This window comes from Lynx rufus, unplaced genomic scaffold (assembly GCF_022079265.1).
Source record: "Lynx rufus isolate CCGP_SWC_20201006 ecotype Redwood Valley unplaced genomic scaffold, mLynRuf1.p SCAF_27, whole genome shotgun sequence".
Classification (NCBI taxonomy): Eukaryota; Metazoa; Chordata; class Mammalia; order Carnivora; family Felidae; genus Lynx; species Lynx rufus.
Genome location: NW_025814842.1, coordinates 5,026,259 through 5,040,820, shown reverse-complemented (window position 1 = coordinate 5,040,820; position 14,562 = coordinate 5,026,259). Strand labels below are relative to the sequence as shown.

Below are 14,562 nucleotides of genomic sequence, written 5' to 3'. Positions count from 1 at the left end.
GCGGGGCCCGAACTCACGGACCGCGAGATCGTGACCTGGCTGAAGTCGGACGCTTAACCGACTGCGCCACCCAGGCGCCCCTTACCACACTTTAAAAAAAAGCAATGAAGTAAAAATTCCTGGGTACGCTCTATAAATATGATGATAGTCTCCAATGGAGCCATCTCTAAGGAGTTTCTGTTAAGTTATTGAATATCATGGAAACTCGAGATATAGTGCTTAAAGAGTTTTGGGGTTTCTTATATATGGAGAGTTCCGCGGCTTGCTTTTATCGCTGGATAATGTGCCTTATGGAACTTCTGCCCACTAGGTGATGTAGAATAGTTTCTTTTTTAAACTGATGATTAGTATTCTACAGACCTTTACTATCCACTAGGCTAGTCACTGCCAACCTGAAATGTGGCTCATACCACATGTTAAGATGATAATATTTGGAGTGTTTTGGATTAAATCAAATATATTATTAAAATTAATCTCACTTAAAAAAAACACCCTTTTTAAATGTGACTACTAGAAAATTTAGAAATACATATGTGGCTCACTTTATATTTTATTGGATAGCATTAGTCCCGACTGCTTATTCAGAGCCCACAAGAGTAGGTTGAAGACCAGAAAAAAAATCCGTGATCCCAGGCAGGGTCGGTCTGTGTTGTATTTCATGTATTTGCCGGGCCTCTCCTCCCTGATGCCCACATTTTGTAATTCTTACCAGATTTCTCCCTTCCCTTCATCTGAGCTGTATGTATTTCATGGTCTTAGACGTTCTCTCACTTAAGTTGTTTCTTGCAGTATGTTTTTTTTAATCGTTTATTTATTGATTTTGAGAGAGAGAGAGAGAGAGAGAGAGAGCACGTGCACATGAGTCAGGGAGGGGCAGAGACAGAGGGAGAGAATCCCAAGCTGACGCGGGGCTCGATCTCACAAACCGTGAGATCATGACCTGAGCCAAGTTCAAGAGTTGAATGCTTAGAGGTACCTGGGTGGCTCAGTCCGTTGAGCCTCTGACTCCGGATCAGGTTCGAGCCCCATGTCAGGCTCTGTGCTGACGGCTCGGAGCCTGGAGCCTGCTTGGGATTCTGTGTCTCCCTCTCTCTCTGCCCCTCCCCCGCTCGCACTCTGTCTTTCTCTGTCTCTCAAAAATGAATACATGTTAAAAATTTTAAATTAGTTAAAATTAAATAAAATTTGAATCTAGTTCCTCCTTAGGCATACCATGCCACGTTTCAAGTAGTCCACGACTGCAGGTGACCAGTGGCCACTCTGTTAGCACAGGATTTTATCATCATTACAGAGAGTTCTCCAGGACAGAGTCGGCTTGGAGCTTTAAGAATGTGGATTCCGGGGCGCCTGGGTGGCTCAGTCGGTTAAGCGGCCGACTTGGGCTCAGGTCATGATCTCGAGGTCCGTGAGTTCTAGCCCCGCGTGGGGCTCTGTGCTGACAGCTCAGAGCCCACAGCCTGCTTCACATTCTGTGTCTCCCTCTCTCTGACCCTCCCCTGTTCGTGCTCTGTCTCTCCCTGTCTCAAAAGTAAATAAACGTTAAAAAAAAATTAAAAAAAAAAGAATGTGGATTCTTCCATTTATTAGCTTGTATGACCTTGAACCAGTTAGTTAACCTCTCTTTGCCTCACTTAACTCACCCATAAAATGGAAATGCTTATAATACCTACCTCATGGGGTAGTTGCAAGGATTGAATAAATCAACATGTGTAAATCTTTAGAAGTAATGTCTGGCACATAATAACCTCTGGTTAATGGTTAACAACTAGTAGTATTGTCTTTTGTAAACTCTGTGGAGACTTGAGTCTGTCGTCAGACATTGTCATTCTTCCGAACAGAGAAACTTTTGGCCTTCTTCCTGGGGCATCTTTTGCCAAGTTCAGCCGTATGGTGAGAAATTTTCCTGAGAGTTCTGACAAAGTTTCCTTCAAATACTCACCAGGGTGAGTTAGAATTAGGATTAGAAAAATAAGAAACACGGGGCACCTGGGTGACTCGGTAGGTTAAGCGTCCGACTCTTGATTTCGACTCAGGTCATGAGCTCACTGTCATGAGATTGAGCCCTGCGCCAGGCTCCACGCCCTTTCCTTGCCTTACCTCTCTCGACTCGCTCTTCCCATCTCTGTCTCTGAGTCTCTCTGCTCTGAATTGCCCCCACTAATTTCACCTTGCACGTTGCCACTCAATCTGCAGGGCTCAGTCTCGGTGGGCTGCAGGTAAGCCCACTCTGAACTTCCTTTCCTACTGATCTGCCCCCCCAATCATATTATTCCCCCCCCCCCCACATTTCCTTCCTGCAGTTTTGGGACTTGTTGCTGACAGCTGCTTTATATAAACACCCTAAAGTTCACTGAGGGCAGGGACTAACACATCATTTCTCTCCCTGACTTCCAGAGTAGATGTTAGGTGGGTATTTGCTGCATGAATGCAAGTGTGAACTGTTTCAAGAGATAGGAGCTATATACAGTTAAGTTTGGGGTTTATTAATGAATGGCTTGATTGCACAGATGCATATTGAAACATCTTAGTAAGTGCCACGGGAGTCCTTTTAGGACTAACTGCATTGCATTTGTAAATTGATCTTAATCTTGGGGCGCCTGGGTGGCTCAGTCGGTTAAGCATCCGACTTCAGCTCAGGTCATGATCTCATGGTTTGTGGGTTTGAGCCCCTTTTTGGGCTCTGTGCTGACAGCTTGGAGCCTGCTTCAGATTCTGTGTCTCCCTCTCACTACGCCCGTCCCCCAGTCACACTCTCTCTCAAAAATAAATAAACATTAAAAAATTAAAAAAATAAATTTATTTTGATCTTCATACTATAGATATCTTATTGAGTTCTGGAAAGAATTCTTTGGGATTAGTCATGTTGTACTTATTTTTTTTTTTTTTTATTAATTTTTTTTTTTTTTTCAACGTTTATTTATTTTTGGGACAGAGAGAGACAGAGCATGAACGGGGGAGGGGCAGAGAGAGAGGGAGACACAGAATCAGAAGCAGGCTCCAGGCTCCGAGCCATCAGCCCAGAGCCTGACGCGGGGCTCGAACCCACGGACTGCGAGATCGTGACCTGGCTGAAGTCGGACGCTTAACCGACTGCACCACCCAGGCGCCCCAGTCATGTTGTACTTATAATCTTTAAAAACTGAAGTACACTCAGAAAATCTTTTCATTCGGAAAATCTTTCTTTAGGACCCTTGATCATAAGTTTTAGGCCCTGCACATTTTTCAAGTTTATTATTTATTCCTTAGCATTTTAAAGCCTTAGCCTAACCCTAACCCCATGATTATGTTTGTTATTTTTCTAATTAGATATTGCTAGTATATAGATTCCGGTTGGCTTTTTTACTGTGGTAAAACGGTACACAAAATTTATCAGGGTGCCTGGGTGGCTCAGTCGGTTAAGCATCCGACTCTTGATTTCAGCCAGGCTTGTGGAAATGAGTCACACTAAGCCCGCGGAGCCGCGTGTGGAGCCTGCCTGGGATTCTCATTCTCACTCTCTCTCTGCCCCTCCTTCCCCCCCAAATAAATAATAAACGAAAAATATTCATCATTTTAACCATTTTCAAGTGTACAATTCCATGGCATTAAGTAAATTCACATTCAATTGATTTTTTTTATATTCATGTTTTAATCAGCCAGTTTTCTGAAAACTCTTCAGGGGGCTCACATATTTTCTCTTTTTTTCAAGTTGCGGTATACAGATGAAGATACGTCTTCTCCATTCTGATTGAAATATCTTGTGGGGGGGGGCGCCTGGGTGGCGCAGTCGGTTAAGCGTCCGACTTCAGCCAGGTCACGATCTCGCGGTCCGGGAGTTCGAGCCCCGAGTCAGGCTCTGGGCTGATGGCTAGGAGCCTGGAGCCTGTTTCCAATTCTGTGTCTCCCTCTCTCTCTGCCCCTCCCCCGTTCATGCTCTGTCTCTCTCTGTCCCAAAAATAAATAAACGTTGAAAAAAAAATTAAAAAAAAAAAGAAATATCTTGTGGGGTTTGTTGGGTGGGGGGCAAACTTCCAGGACTGTGTTTAATCATTGTTTAGGATAACATGCATTCATGTTCATGAATTGGACAGGTGTTTATTTCCATTGTAAATCTAGGAAGTGAGATTTTTCCTTATAGCCTCAACCAGCCAGTTAGACCTGATTAGACCACTCAGTTTCTCCTTTGAAACCCCTAGTCTGCTGAATCAAGTTACACATTGAACCTTCTCCTTGCTATCAACTGTATTATCAGTGTTCATTTGTGCACATTTCCAAGGTCAACAGAGTTCTTAAATTTTTTTTTTTTACATTTATTTAGAGATAGAGAGAGTGGGGGAGAGGGAGAGAGAGGGGGTGACACAGAATCCAAAGCAGGCTCCAGGCTCTGAGCTGTCAGCACAGAGCCCGATGCAGGGCTCAAACCCATGAACTGTGAGATCATGACCAAATCCTGGCATCCTTTTCCTATCCCTTTTTTGCGTGTAAAAAGTTCTATTCAACCCTCAAGGACCCATTTTCAGTGTCACCACCTTCATAAAATTTTTCCTGAATGTCATCTACTGGGAGGGTTATTCCCAATGCCTCTAAACTTTACCTTCTTAATTTAGAGCATTGTCACAATGTGGAGTAACTAATTATGTGTAACTCTGTATTCTAAACAGAATGGCCTCTGGAAAGTAGATACAGTATCTCCAGTGCATGGTTTATTCTGGGTTCTAAATTAATATTTTGGCAATACATAAAGGAGTGACTTGGGATCTATTAACCTCAAAATAAACCTGGTCTAAGATTTGTTGAGTCATAGTCTCAGATTTCCTTCATAGGAGACTGTGGTCCTCAGAAAGTCAAATGTATCTTTTCTTGAAAACTTTTGGGCTTTAGTATCTTATGTTGGGTTGGGGGGAGGGGGTGTTAATTATCCATTAGGATAAAGTCGGCTTTGATAAGTTAAACAAGCCTTTCATTTCACGAGAGTGCAAAGCAAGACCAAAGAACTCAACTAATAAATAAAAGCTGGAGCTGGAATTTATATCTAGTCTGTCTGTCCCCAGACAGCACTCTGTGATGACTGTATCTCAGCCCAGGCTGCAGGGACAAGTCTATTGATGGTGTCATCTGAGCACTCTTTCTTTTCTTCTTTTTGTGTCAAAATACTGTAGGTACTTCTTTTGAATGTGCTTTATGACTACTCCATTTTTTTCATGTTTATCTTATTTCCTCTTTGTTCATAGTGATGGTGAGTAAAAGCCGTAAGAGGTAAAGGGCCTGGTTTTGTTTGTTCCGAGGGGCGTAGGGCAAAGATTGAGAGATTCTAAGTACTCCATTCTATTGTGGGTGTGGAGTTCCCAGGGACAGGGCGGCCTGGGTGGTGGAATTAAGTTGGTGCTAGATGAGTCCTTGATAGTTACACTCGCGGTGGTCGATTGTCATCCTCCCTGATTCATCCAGTTTTTTTCAGGGGCCAGGCTGGTGAGTTAAATGGGCATGTGACAAAGACCAATAGCCCTGCAGCCTTTATATCCATAAGGTACAGCACTAATATTCTCAGCCATTCCCTGAAGAGTTATTCTTTTGGCCAGAGAGGGCAAAGAGAGGGTGAAGGCTTCCACCTTGCTTTTTCTGCTAGACTGGCTCTTACTCTACAGGTCAAGGAACCAATGTGAGGGTTCTGTCAACCTGGAAGTATGACCATTCGGATGTTAAGTTTGGAAACTTGGGAAATGACCACTGGGGCCCACAGATCCAGTGTGTGTCTTGTCCCCACATGTTACTACTCTCTTAGCAAAAAAGGAGCTTTGGGGGTGCTTTGGGTTCCCATCTGTCCTCATTGTCTCTCTAAACCAACAGCTTAGAAATATCCAGGTATTCCTCTCTCCCAGTGTATGGTTACCCAGTTAAATGGCCAATCAATCCTTTAAACCCAATTAAATCCTTCTTTGGTGAAGGATTTGGAGAATCACTATTGTATACACTTCTATGGATCTGGCTTCTCTTTTATCAAATGGTGATTTTCACTTTCCACTGGGAAAGTCAGGTGACCTCAGCCTTCTGCACATCCAGATTTTACATATCTATATCCTTTGATTGTAGGTAGTATGTCTTTGTTGACTGCCCATCTACCTTGCCCCATGATCTGTTAGCCTCCTCCGTGGATCCGTGCGAGTCAGATGCTCGTATCTGCCACTCTGATCCTGCTGCCCACTCATGCCCACCTCGATTCTGAGGGGTAAGTGCTGCCATTCAGCCTCTGACATTCTAGGATCCTATCCCTCCTCTGGCCTACAGATGATAGCCACCACTGAGTTTCTTCAAGCTGACGGTGCCCCCACCCCCTTGGCCTTGTTAAGCAAAGTGCCCCCCACGCCTTTTCAGCTCGTAGGCTAGTCAGTTGGTAGTATCCATTCTCCGATGTGCACTTCCCTCGGCCTATTGAGCCCTTCTTCCACTATCTTCCATGGAACTCTTGGTGTGTCATGACTTAGTGTGGCTCACTTCTTTTTGCCAAGTACTATGCATACAGTGTATCAGTACTGGCCACTGGAGGCCCTTGACAAAGTGTTAGATCAGTATTGTGGGAGGGTGCCTCTATATCCCTTATTACCGCTCCCCTCCTCTTGATCGAGCCCCTTGAGATCCATTTACAGGATTACTTACGGTCCTGCTGGTATATATCAGCCAGGCCCTGGCTACTTCAATGTATCATTCCTCTCCTCCCTAAGTAGGCCTAACATTTATTCAATCGGGCCATACTGAGACCTAACCTTAGTGACGGTCTGGTGGCCACCGGGCCTGTGGGCAGATCCTAAAGAAAGCACTGTATTGTAGAGTACTTGTCTCATTTGAGGCTTCTGCCTCGTCTTTAGGTTGGGGGGCTGGGCTGGGCCGCTGCTGAAAGCCCAAAGGGTTCAGAGCAATCTGAAGTTCATTGTGGTTAACTTATCGTCCCTAGTCTTGGTGTTCTACCTCTTCTTTATCTGAGCCCTGACTTTGGTGTTGGAGACCGACCATGGCTGAGAGGTCAATCACTTCTTTCTTTTTTTTAATTTTAAAGTTTCAATTATTTATTTTGAGAGAGACAGAGACAGTGTGAGTGGGGAAGGGGCAGAGAGAGAGAACCCAAGCAGGCTCCATGATGCTTGTGCAGAACCGGAAGCAGGGCTCAAACTTACGAAACCGAGAAATCACGACCTGAGCCAAAATCAAGATTCGGACGCTTAACCAACTGAGCCACCCAGGCGCCCCTCCGAGTCCATCACTTTATAGTTCTGCTTCTTCTAAGTGGATCCCTGGGCCTGGTCCTCAGGACTGCTGATGATGGTTGCGACAAGGCATTAAAACATCTCTCTGGCCTTTATGCTTTGCTTTATATTGATGACTAACTGCCCAGGACCTGCCATGCTCCTTCTTTAAAGGACCAGTCATCGAATTTCACAGTTCTTTCAATGACTATTTTCCCCACATTCCCAAACACCAGGGAGATTGAATAGGCCAGCCTATGCCCTTCTATCCACCTCCCATCCCATCTTCCCCTGGGTGGGATTTTTATACAGCTTCATGGCGACCAGTGTCTCACCTGTCACCTGGAATCTTATCCTTAGACTCTGCTTCCTGGGACCTTTCCTGGTACCTGCCATCTTAAGCCAGGCTTGAAACAGAATTCAGATGCACGTACTATATGAAGGGTGTGCTCTGGAGGGAAAGGGAAGGAAGAGGGCAGGGAAGGAGTCAAGCAGGGATGTAGTGGAAGATGAACTTCTTTCTGATCCGACTGGACCTCTGGAGCCTGCGCTGCACCGCTAGTTGGGTCACAACTTGAGGCAAGGCCTTTCAGGACCTCTTTGTCAGTAGGCCACCTGTGTAGGCTGCAAGGTTGGGGGGGGTGGGAGGCAGAGTCAACTTCCCCATGAGGCAGCTCCCCCTTCAGCCAGGAACAGCTGGTGAGAGAAGGGGCAGCTGTGACTTATTAGCAGCTAACACTCAGCAGCTGGGAGGGTAAGGGGTGCATCAGCGGGATAAAGGGGATCTGGTGGGGCATTTACAGCACCCGCTATAGGCTCCCTAAGTGTCTGGAGGTTCTCGCAAAATCTAATGTATCACTGGGACACTTTCTGTTCTTTATCTGAATTGGGAGGCGGGGCATTTGGGGTGAGTTTGCCTCCAGCATAAAGGCAGTTTTGATAAAGGCAACAGGCTAAGTAATCTCTGTAGGTCACACAGTTTGTCAACACTGAGGCAAAGTGAAATCTCCAAATAGCACTCACTTTGTGGAAGAAAACAAGTTTCTGGGGCAGTTTGGCTTACTATCTCAGTTACAGACCAGCTCATGGACTTCCTAATATCCCTTGCAACCTCTCCACTTATGTTGTCAGTCTGTTATAATAATCGGGACTCAAACTCTTTGGAGGAAAAAGCCCTCTGCTTTCAAGGCACATAGGAGGGTGGAGAGGGGTCAGTAACCCCGCCCACAAGAGCCTGTCTGGTAGAGAACGCTAAGGGGTGGTGTTGTAAAAAGCCCCCTTTCCTATCTAAGTTGCTCAGGTACTGTATTAAGAGGAGGGCTGTGGGGCAGCTTGTCAACGGAATGCAAAACGGAAAATGAAATTAGAAGGCAAACGTCTCCTGTGACTTCCAAGGGTAGCAGTTTGAACTACCACAAGACTTAGGTGAATATTAAGGATCTGGCTCTTTAATTCCTTCTCCTTCTGTATTTAATCATCTGAAAGTCATTTGGGGAAGGCAAGTAAATTACTGCGTCCATGCCTATGGCCCTCCTGCTCTCGCAGACCTCTTATTAGTGTTGAAAGAGCCACAAAGGTGAAATTCCATAACCATTCTTCATCAGGAAGTTGCGGTGTTAATCCCAAAAGTGGGCACTGAATTTTGGAGGTTTGGAATTCACCTTTCCCCTTTTTGTGTCCTCAGACGACTTCAGTGTTCTGCTCCAAGCACACAGGTGATACTGTAATCACACAAGTGATTTCTTTCCATAACAATAGTGAATTAAGTGCCACCATAAAAATATGTGTGGTCTGTAGGGGGAGCAGTAAGATTCTGATGGGGGTCCAAGCAGGGCTTCTAGAAGCAGATGTAGGAATAGGGTGTTTGTAGGAAGATGTCTCTTCGGGCTGGGACACACACAAGAGGAAAGGCCATCGGGGCTTCAGTGTCAGGTGAAGGAGTTTAGACTGTTCTGTGGGTCGAGAAGAGGCAGAAGCAACGTCTGACCTGTGTTTTTGCAAGATCAAGGATGATCACGGAAGTCACAGAAAAATAACGGTTGAAAAGAGAGTAAAGACTAGGAGGGGAGAAGAAAGGAGACTGAGGGAATGGGCGTGGCGAGGAGGTAGCCTCCGGGAGGGTCCGGGTCACAGTCCCAGGGTAGGTGGGGCGGGTGGGGCTTGGTTAGGCCATGGGAAGGACTCAGGTTAGTGTAGGAGTGCCTGGTCCTTAAAGCAGAGAAGGTCCTCCCAGGACCTTCAGGGAGGAGCGGGGACGCGAAGGAGAGGCGCGCTGCAGCGCTGAATTAATTAGTTCTCGCCGTGGAGACATCCAGTAAGTGGTGGGGAGTATGGATCCGGCACTGGGGAGCAAGACCTGGTCTAGTTGCCCCAAGGAGTGTGCAGTGCTTGGATGAAGCGCAGTCCAGACGGGCTGGGCAGGGGCCTGGCCTTTTCCAGAGCCAGGTTTCAAACTCTCCCCTCCCGGTCACGCAGTTTATGAAGTCTGCGACCTGGCGCCCGGCTGGCTCCGGCGTCCTTAAATGCTGGGTCGCTAGGCCGAGGGACGAGTGCCGCAGGGGTAGCGGCGCGGCGCGCGCGCGAGGCTCTCCCCGAGCCACGTCCGTTTGGGGGGCGCCCAGGTCCGCCGCGTCCCCGCTTAGGCCGGACGGGCCCAGGAGCAGCCAGAGCCTGGCTCGGGCCCCGCGGCCGCCGCGCGCCGCTCGATCCGCTCCCGCCGACGGCTCGGGGGGAAGGACCGCCCCGGCCCGCGCCGCGCGGCTTGGCTCGGCCAATCAGCGCGCCCCTTCCGCGGCGCCCCGGCGCTCCAGTGACGCGCGCGCCAGCCTGCGCCCGCGGCGCTTTGACGACGGCCCCTCCCGCGCTTGCCCGGCCCGTTAGCTGCGCGCCGCGCCTCTTGTGCGACGGCCCCTGGGCGGCGGCGCGTGCGGGCGCGGCCCTGGCGCGCCCCCTGGCGGCCCGGCGGGGCGCTGCGGGCGCGGCGCTGACCCGGAGGCGGCGGCGGCGGTGCCCGGATGGAGGCACGTCATTGTCCCCCGCCGGGCGGCTGGGCTGTGTGCGGCGGCGGCGGCGGCGGCGGCCGAGGGGGATGGAGCGAGCGCCGAGCCGGGTCAGGTAAGCTCCCGCCTCCTTCCCGCCCGCCGCTGGCCGGCGTGGGGCCCGCCGAGCGCCCCGCTCGCCTCGGCCGCAGCTGGCCCGGCCGCCCCTGAGCCGGCGCGGCCCGCCGGGGACTGGCGCGGCCCCTCGCCCGCCGCCCCCTCCGCAGCCGCGGGCCGCCCGGGACCCCGCGGCGCCGGTGGCAGCGCCGCTTGTGCCGGCCGGGCCAGGCCGCTGGGGAGGGGGCGGCGGCCGGGGCGGCCGGGCGCCGGGAGAGCCGGGCTGCGCGGGGAGGCCAGACCCCCCTGGTTGCTATGGACACTGCCCTCCCGCCCCCACCCGGCCCCAGCCCGCCCCCTCGGCCCGTGGGCCGGGCCGGGCGGGCGGCTCCGGGGCGGCCTGGCCCGCACGGGTCCGCCCGCGGTGGGCGTGTGCCGGCCGCCGGCCGCGGAGCCCGGCGTCCCCGGCCCGCCCGCCGCCCCCCGCGTGGCTGCCACCTCCCGCCCCCGAGCGGCCCTCGGAGCCCCGGGCTCGCCTCCCCACCCCCACTCCACCCCCCAGAGACAGACAAACTTTCCCACCCCGGCGCCCCTTCGCGGCACGCCGGTCGCCCCTCGCGGGGCCGTCCACCCGGCTCCGCCACCGAGTGTCCGAGTTCCCCACGCCGGCCGCCGGGGCGGAGCGGGCACCCTCGGGGGAGGCGGGGGGGGGGGGCGGAGAGGAGGGGCCGGCCGGCCCCGGCGGCGCGTCCCCAAAAGCGTGTGCGCCTCGGTCCTGTTCTTTATTTTCGGGGCAAGAAGAGCCAGGTTACCTGGAGGGGGTCGCGGGAGAGGGTGATCAGTTTCAGATGTTTGAGATGAAAATTTGACGGGACCGAAGTTTTATAATCTAGGACTTTCACCTTGTTATAATGAATGCAGTAGACATCACTTTTGTTGAATAGCTCTTTTCTGTTCAGGGAGGCCTCAGGGTTTACTTGTTTAATGGGGAAACATGTTGGTTATTTAAAGTGGATACACTCAGGTAACAGTAAAGCTGGTCGAGAAACTGTTTCGTTAACACCTCTTTTTCAAGGTAACAGCAGTATTACAGGTTCTCGTGCATTTTCGTGGAGTCTCCGGATTTTTGAGTTGTAAATTTTGAACCTATAATTTTACTCTTTTGACTATCACTCATTCAAAGTGCATAGGAGATAGGAATAATCAGTTTTACTGATTTGTTTTTTATTTAAGGTCAGTTTCGCTTTCTTTTCTTATCACCGAATCAAGTCCACAGTGGTTTGTAAGGGTTTAAGGCTAGTCGTTTCATTTACTGAAAAGTAATTGAAATCAAGGCTGTTATCTTTTTAAAGCTTGTGTGTTTTCCTCTTAAGTAGAAATGTTACAAGAACGTGGATTACATTGTTTATGAAGAAGCAGAGTGTATCAGTTTCTTTCTTTCTTTTTTTTTTTTTTTACATATATTGATATTGTTACCTTTATGTGGAGTGCTACAAGGTTTAAGACAGCCATATGCTTATTTTTAAAACGAGAAAGAATAATGCATTCTGGTATTTGATAGAAATATCATTTAAGGGACTGAGCATTTAAAAACTTTTGAATAAAAGATTGTCGTTAAAGCAAAGGAAACATTTGTAAAGCCGATTTGTTGTCTCATTCCTCCGGGCGCATCCAACCTTGTTTCGTGTACTTGTTTATTTCACACATGGTTTTGTAACTTTTTCGTATATCATCACAAGATACTGAGAGAAATTTTAACTTTTCTTTGAAGTAGTTGCTTAAAAGTCCTGATATAACAGTGACTCTTAGAAGCTGTACTGAGAGTAAAGAACACGTAACCGTATGAATCTTATGAGTCTTAGGTTGTATACAGTATTGCTTGGCTTCTAGAAGGGTTATCTCTGTAGCAGACATAATTGAGTTTGATACTTGATGGTTTTAGAATAAGTAATCATTGGCTGAATATACAAATGAAGACAAATGGATAGTTTGGGTTTGTTTTCCCCAAATTATAATGGTAAATGGTTATTGATGATTGAGTAGTAGGCTTTCCTTAATTATTTTCATTTAAGACACCCCCCTCCCCCATGGCAATCAGAGCAAGTAAAATGGCTTTATTTGGTCATTTGTTAATGATTGTCCTGAAGGGATGTTTATCCTGGGAAAACCGAGGTTTTTGCTATTAAATGTTATTGTAAATAAGGCTGAATTAACCTTTCCTCAGTACTGTTTTGGCTTTCTTCTTTTTGCTCCTCCTCTTCCTCTTCTTTTGTTTTCTTACTCTTGCCTTCACTGTGTTCCATGGAGTAGACTTTATTTGGATAACACAGCTCAAGCTTTCCTCCTGAATGAAGATCCTGTATCTTAGGTTGACTTACAATTCATTTCTGATTTTATTAAGATCTAATCTAACGTCTACTTTTCTATTTCTACATAAGATCCCCAGAATTTCTCAAGGTTGTGCTTTCAGGGTGGGGGGGCTATAATTATGCCGTAATTTTAAATTACAATAGAATTGAGGCTTTTCTTTAAACCTTCTTGTGAGCAGACTGTGCACCACAGCATTTGTTGAGGTGGCACACATGTGGATGTTTATCATCCTTCAACTTGACTATTGAATATTTTTAAAAACACGTTTTAAAGGCTATTCCTGCTTCAGAGTAGAAACGAGATACAGTATGTGAATGAGATAGTGTATGCAAGTCACTGAGCACAAACCGGTGCTAAATGCAAACGCTGGTTCCTTCCTATCCTCGGGATTCATTCGTTTGTTGGGTGCATGTGTGGAAAGCGTTCTGGGTGCCAGGTCAGGGGGTAGAAATGCAAGCATGATGGGGAGCAACGGGTGGAGCCGCCGTGCAGTAAGTCGGGGCGGAAGCGCTACCGCAGAATCCGCACCAGGCTGCCGTGGGGGCCTGCGGGAGGGCTTCTGACCCGGCCTTGGGGGACGGATGTCGTCAAGGAAGGCGTCCCAGAGGAGATGGATTCTAAGCTGAAAAGTGGAAGTGTTAACCGGCCAGAGGTGGAAGGATGGAGGGGAGTTAGGCGAGGAAGAACTGCGAGGGAGAGCCCAGAGAGAGCAGGTGAGAATGGAAGGTGGGGAGCGTGTGGAGAGGTTCCCGGGTCAGGCAGTGACAAGTCTGGGTGTTAAGATGCTGGGTGGGGGGCGCCAGGCCAGGGAGAAAGGGTACTTATGGAGGAGTGGCACACGAGATTGGGTTTCCCTGGGCAGTTTACATTCCTGTACTCAGTTGACTAGGTCCGTAGAGCTGGAGGGAGCCCTAGCCGGGGATGTTGGGCCGGGTGCCTTGTCCCAGGGACTGACTAGTTTGGGTCAGAGTCGCTCCGTTTTATAGACCCTGTGGAGTCTGTGCAGTCTCTCACAGGTCAGGTCCATTATGAAGTTTAAGTTATGTGTGTGCATGATTAACACAGTGTCCAGCACATAGAAAATGCTTAATTAGTAGTAACCCCAGGATTGAGAAATAAGATCCAGAAAGAAAACACAATTACTTTTATAATAAGTATTTGTGTTCAAGTTTGATGTCAGTAATGTTTTATGCTATGGGCTTCACTTAAAAAAAGTCGCGTATATACACGAAATAAATGAGCCTACTCAGAAAAAATTTTCAAATGTGAGACTTCCTTTTTTTCTTTTAAGTTTATTTATTTTGAGAGAGAGAATGAGCGAGCAAGGGAGGGGCAGAGAGAGAGGAAGACTGAATCCCAAGCACGCTCTGCGCGGTCAGCACAGAACCCCACGCGGGGCTCAGTCTCACGAACCGAGAGATCATGAGCTGAGCCAAAATCTAGAGTCAGATGCTTAACTCACTGAGCCACCCAGATGCCGTGAGACTTGCTTTTTTTTTTTTTTAAATGTGTTTGAAACAAGTCATTTTGGTTCAAAGTTCAAAATTAAAGCTAGATTTTTCTCTTCATGGAGTTGAGATTTTTCCCTGATGAATTCTGTATGCAGTTAAAATTGAGTCAAATGGATTGGCACATTTCACATGCTAGTTTTAAGCAATAAGGAAAAAATATGTAGGTTCTTGGTAAATATACAGAATTGGAAATTGAGGTACCTGATTATAAACAGAAACGTGAGACTTTTAGAGGTCTTGGAATAGAATGACAAGATCTAATCAAATATTTCATTGAAGGGCTTATAATTAAAAAATGTTGACATGTTTAGATGAGCACAGTGCTAACTGTCCCAAGGAAGTGATTTCAGACCTAAAAAATACTGCTGC

At 48.1% G+C, this 14,562-nt stretch overlaps 1 protein-coding gene across 3 annotated transcripts in view; it reads left to right on the top strand.

The window, feature by feature from the left end:
• Positions 1-10,241: 10,241 nt before the first annotated feature.
• The window catches only part of USP42 (ubiquitin specific peptidase 42), a 49,500-nt gene continuing 45,179 nt past the window's right edge, over positions 10,242-14,562 (top strand). For all 3 annotated transcript variants that reach the window (XR_006964076.1, XM_047089437.1, XM_047089436.1), the window contains exon 1: positions 10,242-10,331. The gene's annotated coding sequence lies outside the window, so the exon portion shown is untranslated. The remainder of the gene's footprint in view (positions 10,332-14,562) is intronic.